Consider the following 8,619-nt stretch of genomic DNA (forward strand, 5'->3'; position numbering starts at 1 on the left):
TTAATTTTCCCATTACTCAAACAAGATTCTTATCTTTTAAAATTAGAACATACAAATCTTATCCACCATGGGATGGCACAGTCATTCCACCCAATTAAGAGAACTAAAGAGATATAGACCATCACACATAAAATGCATATTTCATAAATTGGCATAGCAGGAAATTAACTATAATAATAATAATAATATTCTCTTCACATCATCAATGTTTTTAAATACAACTAAGAAGATTGCCAAATGGGAAGTGCAGTGGCATAACAATTTTTTGTATTGCACTCTTTTGATTTATCTGCATCATCATCAATGAATTATTTTAAATTCATCCTGATCTACATAAAACTGAGATTTTCCTGGCATGGTTGGCTGGTTGACATATCTGCTCTCCAACCAAAAGGCTGCGGGTTCAAATCCCGCCGTGGGCATGGATGTTTGTCATTGTCTGTAAAAAATACTAGTGATGATGGTCAACGTAGATGATGAAAGTAGATGATGAACTGTAGTTGAGTGATCGAGACGGAGAGTTGTGGAGTAGATGCTCTCCCTCGATGGAGTCCTTGGACTCCCTGGAGGTGCTACATAATAATAAAAACAGGTCAGAAAGCACACCCAATTTACAGTCATAATTTTGCATTTCACATAGGCTCCAAATAGCAGCCATATGTAATATCGAGCTGCATCTGCTATCTTCAAATCACAGAATACCTTGTTAAAGTAGTTAAATGTGTGAAGCTTCATTTTAATAAAGCAATGGTCTTACTAGGTGGTTAATTACGATGAAGCCATAACCCGTAATCTACGGCTTATTATACCATATTTCACAAAGGCTACGATAAGCTGCTGTAAATCTATCCCGATGCTTAAGAATCCTAGGCTTATTCTGTCTCATAAAGTTGGGATTCGTAAGCTATACTAAGCCACTATTAAAAGTTGATCTACTAGAGAAACGTTCAAAGGGAAACTTTTAGAGAAATTTTTAACGAAGTGGAACTTTTAATTTCCTCTAGTACAGTACATTGCTACTGCATTCTGGAATTTCTAGTGGGAAGCAGTGAAAAGACACTAGAATAAATATATTAGAATTTAAGCATCAATATTCGCAATGCTTTATTATACAAAAGGAAAAAGTATCACTGTGTTATGAAAGGTACTCAAGTTTTCCCCATTTCATTTAGCATTTAATTTATTATATTTTCTCAAATACACTACGGACGGTGATAGAATGCCATTACGTCTGTTTAGTAGTAATATGACCGAAAATTAACTAACCATTTTAAGGAGGTGATTATACGTATTTCAGTTATATCTTTACAGAGCTTGAAAAATGATAATCGTCAACCAAAATGTCTCTTTTTCTGTATCTTGCAGAATTTTTTTTAGGCTTCAATAGCAAGAAAAAAAAATAATTTTTTTGTAATTTATGAGATTGACTCGTGCGGCACTTATAAAAGAGTATTATCAAATAAATTACCTTCCTGTGTTGCTACTATACTTCAAAATGAAATATTACAATTATTTTTAACAAATTGTATCTATCATCTGGTACCCAACTTAGCAAGATGTGTGTGTGTGTGTTACCCCGAAAATAATATACTGTATAAATATAGGTGTAAACATATTTAGAGAGCAGATATTTCTGTTTCTTATGAAAGTTTCATATTAATGAATGAAAATAATATCCATACACATTAAAAATATGGCTTGGTAAACGATATATCTTTCAAATATGAATTTACTGACCTTCGTAAAAAAAGTCCCTGTAGCGCAGTGGATAGCGCGTTGGACTTCTAATCCAAAGGTCCCGGGTTCGAGTCCCGGCAGGGATGGAATTTTTTCCCTTTTTTTTTTATCTCACAATAAAAGATGTGTATTGTATTATGTCATTTTTTAAATAGTCCACATCAAATATACTTAAATTATACAGAAAAAAATTGTTAACATAACCTTCGCACTTCAGGTATTCACACCTTACTTGCGCGTGGAGATATTCATTAACAATATGAATAATAATTACTGCATTTATCCATGCAACATGCATTTAGGGAAAAAAAAAAAAAAACATAATTTTAAGCTATTCATTACTGTTATTATAAATTTTGCATTTATTCTAAATTACCGCTTTTATCCATGCAACATGCAATTAGTAAAGGGAGAAAGAGATTCATTACTGTTATTCTAAATTTTGCAGTCGCTTTTTACTTAAAGTAAAAAAGTTAACACTGTTTCACAAAATACATGCATAATACATTTTGTGAAAATGCGCCCAATTGTTGAGTACCTGCAGACAGATCAAAATAGAATATTTTTTTAAATAAAAAATTACTTTCTAAACAAAATGTTTATTTTTAACTTCAAAAAAAAAAAAAACACAGAAGAATATCTATAATATAAAGAATCTTAAAATAACAAAAATTAATCTAACGATATATTTTCCGGGAAAAAAAATCAATGTTCTTTTTTACTCTTTTCATATTCTTATTATTTATTGAATTCACCTTCTTGGAATTGTTCTCACAATGGTCTGTATCGTTGTTCAACAAACAACGATACAGACCATTAATCGTTTTATTGATTACTAATGAACTTATTGGGTCATATCAATCCCATTAAAAATAGTGGGGGAAGGGTAAAAGTTGGGCAAGTAATTAGCAAGTGGGATTTCTTACCACTCGCCCACGGCAAGTATCTGCAGAACGAACAAACAGATTATTTTTATTTCAGAAATTATGAACACAATATGGAGGTTGAATGCAATACACTTGCATTATTTTTTTCTTTTCAAGCCAGCCGGAAAAATGCACTCATCTTTCCAGCTACTAACAGATGTCTTAAAAAAGGGGTCACGTTAAATGGTGGCACCTACTAGTTCTAAAGCTGGTCAGGGTAATATGGGGATATAGACTGGAAATAGAAAAAGAAAACGCCATACAGCTGTAAAGAGACAATAAAATGGAAGAACTCGCGGGTCGTGAGTGTTAGATTTGGATAACCTCGAAGAATTTGTTCGTACCATGAGTTATGGAAGAAATATATGGTGACGTGCAAGCAAGAAGCTCATAGATATTTCAGGGTACACGCAAGAAATGTAGCCAACATTCTGAGAAAGGTTAAAGCAAATTATGAGCTACGAAGCTAAAAGGAATTCCAAAGAGTTATTTGGTATGTAACTTATAAGAAGAAGAACGGTTACGGAAAAATATTTTAAATAATTTCTGCTAGAATGATGTATCAGAACCTGAAGAAATAGTTGAATTACTGAGCAAACATTCTACATTCAAGGACGGAGTCTTCAAAAGATTATTATCAGGATGTGAGTAAATCAGTGTATTATAGAAGGACAGCAGATAGTTCTTGCCATTAGGCAAGAATTATCAGCCCGTTCTAAATTCAAGAAAAAAAAATGATGGCATATTTTTAATTGAGATCCAATTTTTCCGGGTTTTTTCACCATACAAATTGACGCTCCTAAAATATCTCTTAGCTTCCTAGTTGGATGCGATGGCTATATGTGATGACAAGCATTGATATGAACACTGAGGTGGATGAATAATCGTGGTATATTACAAACTTTCAATGTAAATATTGTCATGTTATTTGATGAAATATCTGCAAGAGTGTTGCATGAAATGGCAAAGGAATCGGCCTTACTTTGGACTACGTTGTTTAAGTCTCAGCTATAACACATGAGTGGAAACCCTTTCCTGGGTTTCCACTCATGAAAGGTTATTGGTAAACCTACAGTACATTTGTACCGTGGATGGGATAACGATGTTTTACTTTTAAACATTTTTATCAATTTTATATATTTCTTGTCATTTTTTAAAAAATTATTTTCAAGCCATTTGACAGGATACTGCATGAAAATCTGTTCAATACGAAATAGTTAGATGGATAAGAGGATAATTATTAACAGACATCAACACATTGTATGAGTGAGCAGGGGCAAAAATTTAGCAAGTGATTTGTGGTGTGCTATAAGGCTCCTGTGGTCTCAATACATTGCCCTTTAATCTAAAAAAACCCCCATCTAACTTTCCAAGACTGATTGGGCAGTTCAGTCTCCACTGGTAGCCAATCAGAGATAGCTGATTGATTGGCTACCAAGGGGATCACTAATTTCAACAGCTCGGAGTGAAGAGAATGTTAAACAAGTGTCGCAATCTCGTGGTCCAAAACCCTATCGCAGTATTTTAAATATCTGAACTTGTGTGGGTTATATGGTCCATTTTTGTGAGCTCATGGGACGAAAAACCGGAGTTTCCGGGAGAAAAAACGCGCTTGCTCTCGCCAGAGATCGACTATCTTGAGAACCAGTCGGAAAAATGGCTCAGGAAAAATTCCTCTAGTCGGCGATTCGATATAAGATAGATTTTAGTCTATCTTAGGGCGGTTTAGCCTGATAGGAGTTATATCTAAGATAGCTAAGTCAGAAAACCACTGGATATTAGTGGTTTTCTGACTTAGCACTGTCAGAAAACCACTAATATCCAGTGGTTTTCTGACAGTGGTAAGTCAAGGAGGGCAGTGGTAAATAAAAGTGATATAGAAATCCTTCAAGAATAAGTTGGCATAGTGGACAAGGAATAAGGGTTTTTCTTTAGATCTAGTTAAACTTAGGGTTGTGCACTTTGGACTTCTTCTTCAAACTTTTGGTTCTGCCCGCTGCTGGACGAAGGACTCCCTATGTTTTTCCAGACCAGTCGGTTTTCTGCCTCTCCCATCCATCTCACTCCTGCAATTTTTTCCGGTTCATCCCTCCACCTTCTTCTCGGTTTTCCTCTTTGTCTTACTCCATCCATTGATATCCACTCTGTTGTTTTTCTAGTCTATCTCCCGTCACTGCATCTGGCAATATCGCCAGCCCATCTCAACTTAGACTGTTTAATGCACTTTGGACTAGAAGCGTTTAATTTTGTACATTATGTTGATGAGATTTCTTTCTCCATAATGAATCTATGGATTTGTGTGTGTGTGTGTGGGGGGGTGTACAGTCGACCTTCATCATGCTACCTAAAAAAGCAAACGCAAAAACTTGTAATGACTATAGAATGATCAGCCTAATGAGTCATGTTCTCAAAATCTTTCTGAAAATAATTCATAAACGAATATACAGAAAATGTGAATACACCACCAGTGATACTTAATTCGGTTTTAGAAACAGTTTGGGAACAAGAGAGGCTCTTTTCTGTTCTCAAATCTTATTCCAAAATTACATTGACCAAAACAATGGAATATTTATTTGCTTCATCAACTTCGAGAAAACATTTGACAAAGTCCAACATGCTAAAATGATTCTACGATTAAAAAGAATTGGATTAGATCAGGATCATTGAAAACTTATATTGGAACCAAAAGGCATCTGTTCAAGTTGATTACACTATTACAGACTCCATTAACATCAAACGAGGAGTAAGGCAAGGATGTGTGTTGTCACCTCTTCTTTTTAACATATACTCAGAAGCTATATTTCAAAAAGTCTTAAAAGGAAGGGAATAATGTAAATGGTGAAATCATCAGTAACATACGATTTGGTGATGACAGCTCTTCTGGCTGACAATATTCAGGAACTTCAAAATCTTCTGGAACTAGTGAATGAAGAGAGTTGAAAAATGGGATTAAAAATAAATATCTCCAAAATTAAATTCGTGGTGTAAGCAATAAACCAATTCTTAATTCAGCACGTTCTTTAAATTTAAACAAATAGAAAGATTGGCAAAGTTTAAATAACTCGGATGCTGGATCAATGAAGATTGCAATCATCCAGAAATAGAAATAAAAGTTAGAATTGAAATGGCAAGAAAAAATTTTCTCTTGATGAAATCAACACTGTGTAACTGCACTTTAAATTTAGAGCTGAGAGTATGCATGGTTAAATGCTATGTATGGTCTATACTGCTGTATAATGCAGAAACTTAAACCTTGAAGACAACATCAATAAAAAAGACTTGAAGCCTTTGAGATGTGGTTAAAGACGAATGTTAAAAATCTCATAGACAACAGAAACGTCCAATCAGGAAGTACTGGAACAAACGGAAATCAAGTGAATTTCAGATACAATAAAAAGAAGGAAAACTGCATATCTTGGTCATCTACTTCGTAATAAAAAATATAAGATACTTCATTTGATTATAAAAGGGAAGATAAATGGAAGAAGATGACAAGGAAGACGAAGAAACTCTTGGCTGGCAGACATCAGATGGTGAACCAGCAGATGGTGGGTAGGCCAGGGCCTTTATACCCTATCTAGCTTTTGTAGACTGAGTGGACAGTTCAATCTCCACCACTAGCCAATCAGAGATAGCTGGCCCATTCTACTACTAATTATAGGCAGTCAGCGATGAAGTGGCTAGCAAACAAGTGCTGCCATCTCATGTACCTAACCCTAATAGGATATGTTGCTGTCTGAAATAATGTGGGTGGTATCGTGTATTTTCTTGAGTTTATGGGACGAAAAACCCGAGTTTCCGGCAGAAAAAACCCACTTGTCCATGCCAGAGATCGACTAACTCGGGAATCGGTCGAAAATAGACTTATAAATAGTTCCTCCAGTCGACGACTAGACTTCAACCTAAATCTAATTTCGAGCGACCAAGCGCTACTTCCACTAAGCTACACAGGCCTTCAAAATGCAATAGTAATATGCTAATTGGTTTTATATGGTTTTATAGGCAAAAGGCAAGAAGTGATTATTGGAAGAAGTTTGCGAGAGGTAATGATCATTGTTGCATTCTTACTTAATTAAGAGCAAGTAAGGATGCAATGTCTAGATTTTTTTCTATCAGAAAAAAAAAAAAAAACATAATTTTAAGCTATTCATTACTGTTATTATAAATTTTGCATTTATTCTAAATTACCGCTTTTATCCATGCAACATGCAATTAGTAAAGGGAGAAAGAGATTCATTACTGTTATTCTAAATTTTGCAGTCGCTTTTTACTTAAAGTAAAAAAGTTAACACTGTTTCACAAAATACATGCATAATACATTTTGTGAAAATGCGCCCAATTGTTGAGTACCTGCAGACAGATCAAAATAGAATATTTTTTTAAATAAAAAATTACTTTCTAAACAAAATGTTTATTTTTAACTTCAAAAAAAAAAAAAACACAGAAGAATATCTATAATATAAAGAATCTTAAAGTAACAAAAATTAATCTAACGATATATTTTCCGGGAAAAAAAATCAATGTTCTTTTTTACTCTTTTCATATTCTTATTATTTATTGAATTCACCTTCTTGGAATTGTTCTCACAATGGTCTGTATCGTTGTTCAACAAACAACGATACAGACCATTAATCGTTTTATTGATTACTAATGAACTTATTGGGTCATATCAATCCCATTAAAAATAGTGGGGGAAGGGTAAAAGTTGGGCAAGTAATTAGCAAGTGGGATTTCTTACCACTCGCCCACGGCAAGTATCTGCAGAACGAACAAACAGATTATTTTTATTTCAGAAATTATGAACACAATATGGAGGTTGAATGCAATACACTTGCATTATTTTTTTCTTTTCAAGCCAGCCGGAAAAATGCACTCATCTTTCCAGCTACTAACAGATGTCTTAAAAAAGGGGTCACGTTAAATGGTGGCACCTACTAGTTCTAAAGCTGGTCAGGGTAATATGGGGATATAGACTGGAAATAGAAAAAGAAAACGCCATACAGCTGTAAAGAGACAATAAAATGGAAGAACTCGCGGGTCGTGAGTGTTAGATTTGGATAACCTCGAAGAATTTGTTCGTACCATGAGTTATGGAAGAAATATATGGTGACGTGCAAGCAAGAAGCTCATAGATATTTCAGGGTACACGCAAGAAATGTAGCCAACATTCTGAGAAAGGTTAAAGCAAATTATGAGCTACGAAGCTAAAAGGAATTCCAAAGAGTTATTTGGTATGTAACTTATAAGAAGAAGAACGGTTACGGAAAAATATTTTAAATAATTTCTGCTAGAATGATGTATCAGAACCTGAAGAAATAGTTGAATTACTGAGCAAACATTCTACATTCAAGGACGGAGTCTTCAAAAGATTATTATCAGGATGTGAGTAAATCAGTGTATTATAGAAGGACAGCAGATAGTTCTTGCCATTAGGCAAGAATTATCAGCCCGTTCTAAATTCAAGAAAAAAAAATGATGGCATATTTTTAATTGAGATCCAATTTTTCCGGGTTTTTTCACCATACAAATTGACGCTCCTAAAATATCTCTTAGCTTCCTAGTTGGATGCGATGGCTATATGTGATGACAAGCATTGATATGAACACTGAGGTGGATGAATAATCGTGGTATATTACAAACTTTCAATGTAAATATTGTCATGTTATTTGATGAAATATCTGCAAGAGTGTTGCATGAAATGGCAAAGGAATCGGCCTTACTTTGGACTACGTTGTTTAAGTCTCAGCTATAACACATGAGTGGAAACCCTTTCCTGGGTTTCCACTCATGAAAGGTTATTGGTAAACCTACAGTACATTTGTACCGTGGATGGGATAACGATGTTTTACTTTTAAACATTTTTATCAATTTTATATATTTCTTGTCATTTTTTAAAAAATTATTTTCAAGCCATTTGACAGGATACTGCATGAAAATCTGTTCAATACGAAATAGT

The 8,619-nt window shown here is 34.3% G+C and overlaps 1 non-coding gene across 1 annotated transcript; it reads left to right on the plus strand.

The window, feature by feature from the left end:
- The first annotated feature begins 1,750 nt into the window (after positions 1 to 1,750).
- On the plus strand, positions 1,751 to 1,823 carry TRNAR-UCU (transfer RNA arginine (anticodon UCU)). Its single transcript has one exon. It is a non-coding gene; the product is annotated as a tRNA-Arg (tRNA).
- Positions 1,824 to 8,619: the final 6,796 nt, after the last annotated feature.

The sequence above is a fragment of the Typopeltis vanoorti genome, chromosome 6 (assembly GCF_054136105.1).
Source record: "Typopeltis vanoorti isolate ZY-2024b chromosome 6, IOZ_Tvanoo_1.0, whole genome shotgun sequence".
NCBI classification, from domain to species: domain Eukaryota; kingdom Metazoa; phylum Arthropoda; class Arachnida; order Uropygi; family Thelyphonidae; genus Typopeltis; species Typopeltis vanoorti.